General features: G+C 43.6%; 2 long non-coding RNA genes across 2 annotated transcripts; one reads left to right on the top strand and one right to left on the bottom strand.

Moving 5' to 3' along the window:
• Positions 1 to 235: 235 nt before the first annotated feature.
• LOC120885503 (uncharacterized) lies at positions 236 to 13,952 on the bottom strand. Its single transcript, XR_005728161.2, has 4 exons — positions 13,702 to 13,952; positions 11,945 to 12,028; positions 1,236 to 1,298; positions 236 to 418 (listed from the first exon to the last, which is right to left on the bottom strand). It is a non-coding gene; the product is annotated as an uncharacterized LOC120885503 (long non-coding RNA).
• LOC144375008 (uncharacterized) lies at positions 887 to 3,922 on the top strand. Its single transcript, XR_013434265.1, has 4 exons — positions 887 to 1,073; positions 1,640 to 1,850; positions 2,942 to 2,997; positions 3,470 to 3,922. It is a non-coding gene; the product is annotated as an uncharacterized LOC144375008 (long non-coding RNA).
• Positions 13,953 to 13,989: the final 37 nt, after the last annotated feature.

Below are 13,989 nucleotides of genomic sequence, written 5' to 3'. Positions count from 1 at the left end.
GGCTTGTGATGCTTAATGATGCTCCACTACGACACCAAGAGGACTTGCTGTTGTCGATTTCCCTTCTTTCCAAGTTTTGAGTCTTCTTGGCTCAAGTTGGGCTCGGGTCAAAAATCTAGTTCCAATTCTGAGTTGCCTTTGGATACATGAGTGTGTTCAAACAAGGGAAAAAGCGGAAGGGGAGAATATTTGTATTACTTGCTAGAGCTGCCATAGCAAAACACCAAGACTTGGGTGGCTTAAATAACAGAAATTTATTTCCTCACATTTCTGGAAATCGGAAGTCCAAGACAGAGGTGGCAGCAGGGTTGGTGTCCCCTGAGGTCTTTCCCTGGTGCACATGCAGTTGCTTTCTCCTGGTGTCCTCACAAAGCTATCCTTCTGTGCATGTGCATCCCTGGTTGCTCTTCCTTTTTCTCTAAGGACAGGGACAACAATCCTATCACATTAAGATCCTGCTCTTATGACCTCATTTAACCTTAATGACCTCTTTAAAGTTCCTCTCTCCAAATACAGTCACACTAGAGGCTAGCGCTTCAACGCATGAATTTGGGGAAGATACAATTCAGACCATAACAACATTTATTTAGCACTTTCTTTGTGCCAAGAGCTTCCAATTGCACAACTGTCTTGATTGCTCACCCCAAAATGAAGGCTGGGGGGTGCATTTTACAAATGTTGTCAGGAAGCTTAGGTCACTGCCCAAGATCACCAACCAGGTAGCAAGCAGCAAACTACCTGGGGAGATCATGTCACAGGGAGTCAGGAGGTAACAAGGTTATTTGTGGAAGCCCCAGGAAGGTCCCACAATCCTACAACTTGCTTTTATTTGTTATTTGCTGTAATCCTCTTACTCTGAAAAGGAAAAGATCCTGGGGGAGTGTCCTCCTGGGCAGCTTTGTTTGGGAAAGCCATGGGCATAGCCAGTGTTGTAAGAATGACGGCTCCAGAGACCACAGAGAGTGGTGGAAATCTACCACTCTGCTGCCCCAATTCCTTGAAGTAGCAAGGTGGAAGAGAAGAGGGGACAGGCAGCTGGCCTGTGGCTGGGATTGGTGGGACCAGCAGTCCTGGTAAGTTGGATTCTGATAAGTTGGGGAAACTATCTGAGGGGCCTCTCTCCCTCCTTCATGCCCTTCTCCCACTCTTCCCTCAGTGCCTGACTCCATATCAACTGACCTACTGAGCTCCTCTGCAGCCAGCACTACCAGGTGCTGGAGGATTTAAGCTCTTACCAAGGATCTCCTTCTCTATTCCACCCAAAGTCTCCTTTCTGAGAATAATAGTGTCTCTCACTCCTGGAAAAGAAAAAAGAAAATAATTACCCTTAATAAGAAATGACCAAATGACCAATTATAGTTTCTTGGGTTCAAATCCTAGACCTGCCATCAGGTAGGTTTATGAACTATTTATTTCATTTCTTTTCTTACTGACATAGCAATTATACCAACCTCAAGGAATTGTCATGAGAAATAAATGACACAGTGAAATATATACATGTAAAGATTCTTAGCACCATGCTTGATGGACATGTGTGGCTTATTCTCAGCACCATGTGTGGACATGGCCCAGTGAGTCATGACACCTTACTCTTCTTCCACTTTATTTCATATTTGTCATTATTCTCTTTGTTCCCTAGAGATTATGTCTCAAAAACCCTTGGTCATCTTTGTGAGAATTTGGAGGTGAAGGAGGAAGGAAGTTTCCCGGCTCCCTTCAGGGGCAGAACATGGAAGGAATACTGTCCGCTGCCCAGTCACCTGACTCGAGTGGTTGCCTGACGTGTGCAGGGAAGCTGGGCCCTGGGGAGGCTTCCCTGATGGACCACGGCAGGGACAGAGCCCTTTGTGGTTAGTGTAAACTTTCCTGACACCTTAGTCAAGATTTTGTGCTGCTGTTGCTCCTGCCCCAGCCTGAATGTCCCTTCCCCCGACTTTGTGTCCTCTTGATTAATTGCTTGTTTGCTCCACTGAACCATGTGGGCCTTGAAGGCAGAGACTCTGTGGGCTTTGCTCCCTTCTGAATGTTCAGTGCTAAGCTGACTCACATGGAGGACACACATACACACACACATACACACACACACATGTTGAATGAATGAACTGAGATGACTGTGCTGTGCAAGAAATAAGAAGTTTAGTTCATGATTTTAAAAATAATTAAACTAAAAACAAAACTCAAATTCAGACTTCCTTAGCTCTTATGGTTAAACGTTGGGTGGGTAACACATCACTTGGACAAGGCCCGTGTCTATCACAACTGACTCTCACACAGACCCCAAAGAACAACGAAAGGAGAGGTTTTCCTGGCAAGACTCTCACCCATGAGAGTACTGCTGCTCATTTGAGTGACCTCTGAAGCTGTCTCTCCTCCAGAACAGGGACTGAAGGAAATGCTGCCCCTGGGCTGTGATCCCTCAGGGATCTGGGATTTCCTCTTGCAGTAGAATTAGGGCACCTCTTACACAGGCCTGGGCCTCAGGGGTGTAGTCTTGGCCAGAGAGGTCCCCATTCCAAGTCGGTTCTCACGGCTCCTCAGGCCTAGTTTCATCTCTCACCCAAGTTCCTCTGTCATTCTGCCAGTTTCAGGAAGGGGCTTTATAGGAAGGGGAACAATGGAGAGGGGGAGGATGATTGGAATAAGAATGGCTCGTTCTGTGCTAAGCATTTTCTTCCACTATCTCACTTCTCATCATCACTGTCCTGAGAGGGCACTAGCAGACCCCAGGCCACGGATGAGGAAGCATAATACAAAAAGTTACCCAAGGACAGCAAAGCCTGGGTGCCACACTAGACTGCACCCCACTGCACAGGGATGACTCAAGGATGCCCCAAGAGCCTCTGGGGCCAGGTGGGATCTGACTTAGTCATTTTCTTGCTTCAACCATCATAAAATCAAACAATACTTTTCAGCTGTTTTGTATAATTCTTGTTTCCCACAGGAAGGCACTGGAGAACTGTTTGTAATATCACACATATATAATGAAGAAATCACATGGTAAGTATTTTGGAAATTAACACAAGTCAGTTTGAAGACAAAAAAAAAAAATGGTCTTGGGCATATTATTTAACTTCCCTAAGCTCCTGTTTACTCATCTGTGCTGTGGGCAGAGTAATGTCTTGCTTACCAGGTGGATGAAAGGATCAGTTGAGACGATGCACAGAAAGTGCTTGGCCCTTAGGAGGCCCCTCAGGCCTGCCTGCCTCTAACTCCCTGGCTTCAAGGCTGGGAGCCGTAGGCAGTGCCACAGACGGGGCCAGCCATAGTGCTGGTGTAGAATCCTGGTGCTTCCCTGCCATTAACACCCATTCCTGCCCTGTGCCCGCAGAGCACAAATCCCGTGGTCAGAACCAGTTCTGTCATTCCCTTGTTATTTTCTGGGGTCAAATTCCGAGCTTCTTGAATCACATTTCTACTGAAACTGATGCCGTGAATCACAGGCCGCAATGGAAGTCTCTTGTTCTTCCAGAATGAGAATATACAGCCAAGCAAAACAAAACAGAATGCTTCTAAAGGGATAAAGACAAAAGGCTGAAATCCAACATCATGAAGTTCAAGTTTCCAAAGCATGAAAGTCTAGGTGCAAGATTTTCCTTTTAATTTCAGAATCTCAAGCCAAAAAACAAACACAAAATTAAAAAACAAGGCAGTTAAAGATCTCCTTGAAAGACTGAAGGAGTGAGTACCTCTTTTTTTTTTTTTTTTAATGACCACTAAGAACTATCTTGGGAGTAACTGAGACATAAAATAGGAGAAAGAGGATAATCACATTTTTTTACTTCATATTTTAATAGCTAAGCCTCACTCTGTGGCAACACCTCTCAGAGTCACTGCTTTTCATTAGTACCATCCCAAAATATATATTTCAGCTAAATGATTTTCACTTTGCCCATGATTTAGAATTACATTTATCCTGTTCCCTAATGTTTTCCGAATAAGACGTTTTGTTCAAGTCTAACCCATGGGAAGGACAATCTTTTATGATCATTCTTGAGTTTTAGGTGCTTAGTTCTGATAAAATTTAAATATATTTCCAGAGAAAATACTAAATTGTTAAAATCATACTTTATAAAAAACATTCTGGGATCACTTGATTCCATACACTGTTGGTTTAAACTTTATCATGTGTGTATTAGTTAATGGCCTATATCAACCATACAAAATGGGGAAAACAAAGAATCTCCAAATCTCTGTTTTTGCAAGGAATTTCCCTTTGCTGGAGAGAGAAATTAGGAAGTCATAGAATGTTAGCGCTATAAAAATGGAGAAACTGAGGAACCAAGGAAAGAAAATGCCAGTTCGAGACCACACAGTCTCTCCCCAGTTCTTGCTAGAGGATATCTGTCAATGTGTTCTGGATTCTGTATGAAGAATTCAGCTGGGGCTGGGGATATAGCTCAGTTGGCAGAGTGCTTGCCTCCCATAGCCTTAAGCTATGGGTTCAATCCCCAGCACCAAAAAAAAAAAAAAAAAAATCAGCTTCCCTGGATTATTGATTACTGTTCAAAAATCTTCCTCAGTGGGAGCTCTAAGAACTTTTGGAGCAAGACAACCCTTCATTGTGTGTGAAGGTCCCAAGAGTTGCAGGATGTTAGCATTTTCAGTCCAACAAATGCAAGTAGCACTTCCTTGCTAGAGAGACAAAGGAAATTCCCTCATGCCTTTTCAAACACCTCCTAGGAACTTGATACCCATACTGCCAAATGGGAATTCTAGGATCAAAACAATTGAGAAGTCCTCACCCTCCTCCCTACCCTGCCCTTCCCAGGAACTTTATAATTCCTTCCTCATGAAACAATCATTCCTTTCTTCTTTTGGAAGTTCCCTGAGCATCCAGGAATAGCCATGAGTGATTTTCACCCATTAACTAACTTCAGGCATATGGGGCAAGATGAAGAAAGAGACAACTAGGCCCAGTGTTTTCAGAACTCTTTAGCACAGCTACTCAGCTGCTAGCTAGTTACTTTGGGATGTGCAAGAACCTGCTCAACATTTTCCTTGACTTTTCAACAATCAATCTCCAGTAGGATTGCCAGCAGGGGTAGGTACATGCACAGCATCCTCAGAGATCACTCTGCCCAAGAATCTCCTTGGAAAGCCAGAGCATAGGTGTTAAGAGTTGTGCCTAAAGTCACACAGCTGACTCTTAGTGGAACAAGACCTTGATCCATTATCCTTCCTCCACAGCTCAGAGAAAAACTTCCCATAAGCCACCGCTTTTCCAAGGGTCAACCCTGATTACGCAGCCAGACTGGCACAAAAGCCCAGCACCCAAAAGCTCTCACGCACATATTGCCTGCTCCTGTGTGAATAAGGTGAGAGGGATTTTGCTCCAGGAAACCATGCTGATGAAAGATGCTAGGAAGAGATAGAGAACATGGACTCAATGTCTACATGCTTCAGTTTTAAGCCAGCTTGATCTCTCCTCTTGGGCAAGCTACTAGCCTCTTTATGCCTCACTTGCCTCATTTCAAATTGGGGGCCAATAACAACCAAACTGTGTTATTTTTTTTAAAGTAGAGAGAGAAGAGAGAGAGAGAATTTTTTTAATATTTATTTTTTAATTTTCAGCACACACAACATCTTTGTTTGTACGTGGTGCTGAGGATCGAACCCAGGCGGCACGCATGCCAGGCAAGCGTGCTACATCCCCAGCTCCCAAACTGTGTTATGATGACTCAATGAGACAATAGTTCTAAAGCACCTGAAAAAGTGCCAGGCACATTATAAGCACGTGTCAAAGTTTCTTGTGCCTGCCCTCCTTGTTGTGGTCATCCTTGTTGTTGTCATCATCAATAATTACATTGTTTTTTGTTCCTCAGGATTTAAACCAGGGAAAGAAATCTGCATGAGTCAGAAAAGGTATGGGGGTGGGGCAACATAAGCAATAACCCTAATCTCATGGCTAATTTACTTTCTACCCAACTTTGAAGATAGATGAAATATATAAATTTGGGCACACTTTGGCAATAAAAATTAAACAAAACAAAGTTTACTCTTTTTAAGAGTAAGGGAAAAGTTCCAGCTCACACCTCTCAATTAACTTTTCTATGGAGCCATTTTAGCTATTACTCCGTGTGAATGACCAAGGGTAAACAGGTAAGTAAACTGTGAGTGCAGCCTTTCAAAGAGTTTTATTGGTGCAGTAGAACTGTCTTTCTTTCCATTTTCCTGGATTTCACTCTGTGATGGAAGAAGGCACAGGGCCAAAGTCCTCCTGGATTTACTGCCTTCCTACTCCCTTTCTTGTAAACTACCCCTCCTGTTTGGATGGTCTCTGGTCTTCCACACTCTTCCTAGGGCCGTTAGAATCTGGTCAGTTGCTTTCTAATGAGGATGGGTGGAAGAATATATTGGGCCATGCTGATCCTGAGGGGACTGCCTCTCCCAGGTGAGCCAATTCCTAGAGATAGTAAATGACACGCAAGTGAACACACATTTCATGTACAAGTCAACTAATCCAGATCCATACCCTCACGCACCTCTTCCACACTCCAGGGCACTATCCCCCAGCCTTAATTACCCCAGGGCTAGGTACCAGACAGCCAGGGACAGCCCCTAGGCTCCATCCTAAACCTGCTCACTTGCTTTAGCTGTTCCTTTCCAATAAAGGTCACATTTTTCCTGCACTCTGACTGCCTCCTAACCAGACCTGATGCTTCCCCACGTGAGTCCTCTGCATTGCATGCTGTGCCTCCTGTTTTATACTCCTGGGGAACTCTTTAATAAAGATTCTACTGGGATTTTGAAAAGTCATATCCCAGACTGATTAAATCAGACCCTCTAGGAATGGGACCTCGGCATCACATTTTTTTTTTTAAATGCCTCAAGTGATTCCACAACTTTGAGAATGGATGCTTTAAAATACCTTTATTGATATTTTCACAGTACACATTTCTAAGTTAAAAAAAAAAATCTTTACTGTGGTAGTTGCGAATGCCTGTCTTTGAACAAAAATTGCAGAGGATATTTTAACCTAGAATTTCACTCGCTCCTTTATCTCCTGCCACTTACATCTACATTCATACTTCACTTACATAGTTATCCTTTTGGGAGATTAGATTTTGCCATTGAAAAAGAATTTACTCAAGACGGTGAGGAATTTTGGCAAAAAAGGGGTTAATATGCAGCCCAATTGCATGCTGGGAATTGTAGTTCAAATGTAGTGCCTGGCCAGGGAGGCGCTATTGGTCTCCAAAGCAACACAGTATCTCCCATTCCACACAGCCTGAACAGAGAGGCTTGTCCAGCAGCAGCTAATCCTGCAGAGGCCAGAGTCCCAAAACCTGGGATAAATCTCAGCCCCACCTTTCAGCAGCAGCAGGATCCTAAGCAAGCCTCCTAAACTCCTGAGCTTCTATGTTCTTCTCTGTAACTACAGGGGGAATAATAGTATCTATCCCATGGGATTGTTATGAGGACTAAGTAAGTTAATATACATAAAGTTAATATACATAAAATATACATAAATGGCAGCTGGCACTGAATGGGCATTGAATAAGTGTCAGTTTTCATTATCATTTCATTACCTTCCTAACATCCCCAGGGCCAAAGTGCATTCTCTCAGACCAGAAGAGGTAAAAATCCCTTCCTTGATTTCATAGTTGGGGCATCAGAGTTTCACTGTCCTATGAGAAATTATCGATAGCTGTTTGTCTAAATTGTCTTCTTGTTGTTTCTCTTTAAAATCATGGAGTTGAGTTTGGGTGGGAAAAGGGCAAATGGTATTGGCTAGTGATCCTGACACACTCCATGGTGAGAATCTCCTGGTTTTGTTTGCCCAGGGTCCATTCTATCTCCTGGTAGCAGCACCAAACTTTCCTTTGGGAACCGCCCCTCTCCCATCCTGTGCCCTCTTGGTGGGAATGCCAGTCAAGGTACCTGCTTTTCCATGGCAAATGCATGGGCACCTGACACAAGCTCAGCAGTAAGATGCTCTCCTTTGGGGAGGAACATGAAGGTAAGAACTGGTTGAACTGGACTCACCTGAGAACATTGTGCTCCCACCACCCAGGTCCCTAAGCTCTCAAAAGTTCCCCTATTTCTAAAGCCTGCTTGGTCAGCCCTTCCTTGGACTCTGGTGACATTCAATCTCGATGGCAATAGGTTCTTTTATACTTAGGTTGGCAGAGTCAATGTCACTTGCTACCAAAGTCCTAAGTGACACTACTTCTAAGTAACCTTAAAGGTCTTGCCCTTTGCTTACTGCCCTCATCCCTCTTCCCTCATAATTCTGGTGGAACTAACACTAACAGTACTTGAATGCCTTCTTTGTGACGTGCCTTTCACCTGCATTAGTAATCTAATATCAATAGTGCAAAAATGGTATCATTACTACTTTACCAATGTGAAAAACAAGGCACAAAGAAGCTGAGCAACTTGCTCCATGTTGCACAGAACAATATTCCAACAGGGCTAGTGATGCCCTCAATCAGTAAATGAAATTTATTGGAATTTATATCATTTTCCTGCTATTTCACAGACTTCTGGGATGAGTGAAGATACTTAGCATCTTCTAATGCAGTTTTCTTTTCCTTCCTTCCTTCCTTCCTTCCTTCCTTATTTTTTATTACAAATCATTTGTAACAGTTTATATCACCACCATACTCATACATACAACATCCAAAAAGAAAGGAAACAAAGACTTCAGAAGGCAATCCTTGTGAGAAAAATATACTTCAATTTTGTATTCAAAAGCATCTATTTTTTAAAATTCTGCTTGTACTCATTAGATTGATTCCCCAACCAACTATTGCATCTGACTCGCAGCTTCAAAAACCCTGCTTTATTAAGAAAGCTGCTTAAAATGACACCAGTTTGCTAGTCCAAGTTTTTGCAAAAGGAGGCAGGGCCAGGCTTGATCTTTTAAGGCTCCTAATAATGATTTGTTTACTTGCACAATGTGTGTTTCCTAGGCCACACCAGCCTGAGGGGAAAACTGGGATCATACCCACGGCACAGGCTGTTCCTCTCTCGTTGCTTTCATTGGCTCTTCCAGAACTGTCAGCACACACCGCCCCCTTAGGACCCTTTTTCCAATCTTTCTGAAGATGGTCAGGGAACATTGCATACATGCTCCCAAACATCCCACCATGTCCTGTATTTTCCTTCTCTTTTGCTCTGGCTGCCTGTTGGGATCATTTGCCAATTCCTCTGATGTCTGAGGGGCTGTCACTGCTTCTTGGGCCACTAAAGTTGAGCTGCTCCTGGAGATGTCTGAGCCTCAAGCTAGATGAGGACACTTTGTCTCACCTCTCTACAGTGACTGCAGGTACCACTGTGTTCTGCATAGTCCCCACATGCAACTCAATGGTGCTGCAACCAAAGAGAACCTACCTCTTGTTACTGGGATCCTAGTTGGTTCCTTTTACTCCCCTCAGACATTATACATGTTCAAGAGCAGTGGGCTGAAAAGAATCTTCATCTTATATTCATAACCACTCTTTCTATCTCCAGTTTTGGGCTTTGTCATTGGGCCAAGCATGGGTGCTGTTACTCTCACCTAAAGTGGCAAGTTCTTTCTTTCCCGGGAGGCATCTTGGTTCCTTCATATGGCCAGTCTCTTGATGTTGCCAGTCTGTCATCCTGCCCAGAAGTGCCTACTCCCAGAGTGAATATAGACACCAGCTAACCTCATTTCTATTTGAGAGTTTTGCTTTCCAAGTACCAGGAGTCACACATTCAGAATTCAAGTTGGGCCAGGTGCGGTGATGCACACCTATAATCCCAGCAGCTCAGGAGGCCGAGGCAGGAGGATCTAGAGTTCAAAGCCAGCTTCAGTAAAAGTGAGATACTAAGCAACTCAGTGAGACCCTGTTTCTAAATAAAACACAAAATAGGGATGGGGATATGGCTTAGTGGTCAAGTACCCCTGGGTTCAATCCCCAGTACCAAAAAAAAAAAAGAATTCAAGTTGGAATTGTGAGGATGATCATGGTGGTGATGGTGGTGAACCTCTCCCATGTATCAGACCCCATACTAAGCATTTCAGATATACTATCTTACTTAATTCTTTCAACAACTGTATGTGTTATGTACTATTACTATCCTCACTTTGCAGAGGAGAAAATTGTGGCTCAGGAAAATGGAATAGGTCCATTGTCACACGGCTGGCAAAGTGCAGAGCCAGTCCTGGAGCCTGCTCAGCTCCTCCTCTATGGCTTGAACTGGGCATTGAGCCAGCCTAGGCCAGGCCTCCCAACTTCCCTGGGCTTCTTCCAGCACCGCTTTCATCCTGTCTCCACCCCTTTCCCCAGGGCAGCCTCTACAGGTAGGTTGCCAACCTTATCCGAAGGCCTCCAAGTTGATGGAAACCTCTAGGCTTGCACCCTCTGCGCTCTCCCCTGGGCTTCCCAAAGGGGCAGGATGGGAGGTGCTGTCAGTAGTAGATTCTCCTCCAGGATCCAACCCCAGACCTCTCCAGCCTGTGGTGAAGCAATTGCCGTCCTCACTCTAACCCCTTCCTCACGTTCGTTCATTCTGGAGCCTGTTCCCAGGAAGGCCACCAGCATCCTGCCTTACATGGTTAAAATTTTGCCTCATCTTGGTGGGTGTTTTAACTGAATAAAAAAATTCAATTCTGGGATTTAAATGCCATAGAAAAAGAATAAGTTACTGTCTTTTCAGAATGCCCATTGTGATTTGTCCTTAGAGTCCCCCTCCTCCCCAATGATCCTTTTTCCACTTGAACTGACAGACTGAACTGCCAGATAAATACAGCTGCAAAGTGAGTAGTGTGGGTATGATTTCTTTCCCTCATTCATGGCCCTCTCAGCTTTACCGAGTCAAAAATGAAAACTGCTTTACTGTGTCCACACCAGCACAAGTCAAGGGCTTCAAATGTATTTGAAAGTGAAACACAAAGAGTGAATGATCCCGTTTGACTCCACCAATCGTATTATTAACCAAGCATCTGCCATTGTTTCCTGCAGAATGGTGGATCCGCCATTAAGTATTATGTGCCTCAGTTTCCCCATATGTAATATGCAGGGATTAAATCCAAGGTCTCAGAGGTCCCTGAAAGTTCTTGGGGTCTTTGTTGTATAGTTATAAAAACATCATTTTAAATCCGATAATTGAAGGGGTGACAATGTGAATAAAAACACCCCCCCCCATAAAATATCCACCATGCAATTACTTTATGGAACAAGTTTCCACTGTGAACTTGCAGTCTGATTTGTGGCCAACTTTACAGTTTTACTGTTTAAAGTGAGGTTTGCCCATAGGTAATGATGTCTAAAATCACTATCATATATTCTTTCCTCCACAGAACCTTTGACAATGAAAAAGTAGTAGAACCCATTTTTAAATCATGACTTCTTTTTGGATGAGGATTTTCTTCTATTTCTCCATTAAAAAAAAACAAACATATTTACAACCTCCCACAGGGGGGTGGGGGGGTGGGACTGGCTCAGTGATAAAAATCTACTTTTGAAACATATATCATTTATCAATACCCTTCTTAGAACTCTGCAGAGGCTTCCCATTGCTTGAAGATCATGGGAGACCTTTGCATGTGCCATGTCCACCACCTGAAGTGTTCTCATCACCCCCTTTCATTCCTCCTTAGCTGGGAACTTAGTTCAATCATTGCTTCTTTTTTAAAAATGTATTTATTTATTTATTCTAATTGGGTCTATATGATAGCAGAATGCATTTTGAGTCATTGTATACAATTGCAGCACAACTTTTCCTTTCTCTGGTTGTATAATATGTAGCATCGCACCATATGTGCGTCTCACATGTTCTAGGGTAATGATGTCCATCTCATTCCACCATCTTTCCTGTCCTCATGTCTCCTCCTCTTGGCCCAATCACTGTTCCTCCATTTTTCCCCATGCCCACCCCCCATTATCCCATTATGGATCAGCATCCACTTTTCAGAGAGAACATTTGGGACTGGCTTACTTTGCTTAGCATGATATTTTCCAGTCCATTCATTTACCTGCAAATGCCATAATTTCATTCTCTTTTAATACTGAGTAATATTCCGTTGTGTATATTTACCACAGTCTCTTTATCCATTCATCTGTTGAGCAAAAAAAAAAAAACAAAAAAAACAACCAATCAATGAGGTGAAGAGAGAGCCTACATTTTGGGAGCATATTTTTGCCACATACTCTTCAGATAGAGCACTAATCTCCAAATATATAAAAAACTTAGAAAGTTAACACCATAAAAAACTTGATAAATGGGTTAAGGAGCTGAACAGACACTTCTCAGAAGAAGATATACAATTGATCAACAAATATATGAAAAAATGTTCAACACCTCTAGTAATTATAGAAATGCTAATCAAAACTACTCTAAGATTTCATCTCACTCCAGTCAGAATGGCAGTTATCAAGAACACAAACAATAACAAGTGTTGGTGAGGATGTGGGGAGAAGACACACCCATTGCTGGTGGGTCTGCAAATTGGTGCAACCACTCTGGAAAACAGTAAGAAGATTCCTTAGAAAACTTGGAATGGAACCACCATTTGCCCCAGCTATCCCACTCCTCGGTCTATATCCAAAGGACTTAAAAAACAGCATATTATAGTAATGCAGCCACATCAATGTTTATAAGCAGCTCAATTTACAAGAGCTAAGGTGTGGAACCAATCATTGCTTCTTTGGGGGATGATCCCCACTTCCTTAACTAGTCAAATCTCTTTATTATAACTCAGAGGTGCAGTTTCAATGGATTTGGAAGAGCAGGTGGTTTTACCAGGAATAGACTGAGGTGCTACTGTTGCATTCCCAGGCCTGCTGGTCCCCTACTGTCTGTGTGCACAGTTCTCTCCAGGCCCTGGGTTCCCAGCAATGTCTCTACCTTCATGGAGTTTTCAGACCTCTGGGGTAAAGGGACAGTGGCCAGATAGAGAATGAACAGGCCTGTCACTGCCCAGCCCTCAGAGCATATAGAGAGGGAAAGGAGGGATTGGAGGTGGAGCGGAAGGGTAGAATAGCAATACATCATGCTCTGATAAGGATGAGCTTATTCCATAATCACACATTTTCTAAAACAATCCTTTTAATATGTTCAGTCTAACAAGCAGGAGGAGAAAGGCAGTGGCCTGATGTCTGCCTTCAGCAAGTAAGAGGACCAGGGGACGGTTTTCCTCCTCTTCTAACACCTTAAGAGTCTTCCACCCTCTTAGACTAGACTATCCCACCCTTGGCCAGAGCTTTTTAGTTTTTCCTCCTTTAAATGGATTTCCATTTTCAAAGGTGCATCTTTCTTGCCATGATGGACAGCAGTAACACAGCCCACCATTTTCATAATAATTATGGGGTGTCTGTCCTACCACCCCCATTTGCAGACAGGGGAATAGATTCAACTGTTTCCTTGTCTATAAAATCAGCTAAATCCCAGCAGAACTGGCATCTCTGAGCCAGATCTCCCGGTTCTTAGTCCAGCGTTTCCCCCACGATATCACAGCCTCCTGGGCTGAGCCAGGCCTTTTTCAAGCCCCAGGAAGCCAAAGTTGGCTGCCTCCTGCTGGCAGGGAGTTCCTTCCAGGCCTCTGATGCTCCTGCCAGAGAAGGGAGGGTGCGAGAAGTGAGGAGGGTGGATTATACGCGGAGGCAGGCTATGCTTCTATTTCCCTCCCTCATCGTGGAAAGAGGGAATGGATTACGCCTGGGGGGGTGGGGAGGGATTATGAAAATCAATAATTCATGACAGTTGATCCGTGTCAGAAAAGTATTTACCTACCTTCATCCCCATGAAAGTCACATTCTCCATGTGTTCAAATTTGTCTTTCAACAGTGCCACCAACCAGGTGGACTCAGCAAGAAATATCAAGGTTTTAGCCGAATGCAGCGGAGAGTTTCATTTAACTTCATTTTTTTTTCCAGCCAGGGCTGGCTCTGAAGCTAGTTTTTCTTACTAGGTTGTTTGCTACATGAAAAGCCAATTCCCAGAGGTTCCCGAGATTGCCGACATCCTATGCAAGATGACTGCTCCCACCCACCCGCCCACCCACCCACTAATAAGACATAA

This window comes from Ictidomys tridecemlineatus, chromosome 1 (assembly GCF_052094955.1).
Source record: "Ictidomys tridecemlineatus isolate mIctTri1 chromosome 1, mIctTri1.hap1, whole genome shotgun sequence".
Taxonomy (NCBI): Eukaryota; Metazoa; Chordata; class Mammalia; order Rodentia; family Sciuridae; genus Ictidomys; species Ictidomys tridecemlineatus.
The sequence above is the reverse complement of the archived record's forward strand: the minus strand, read 5'-3'. Positions and strand labels throughout refer to the sequence as shown.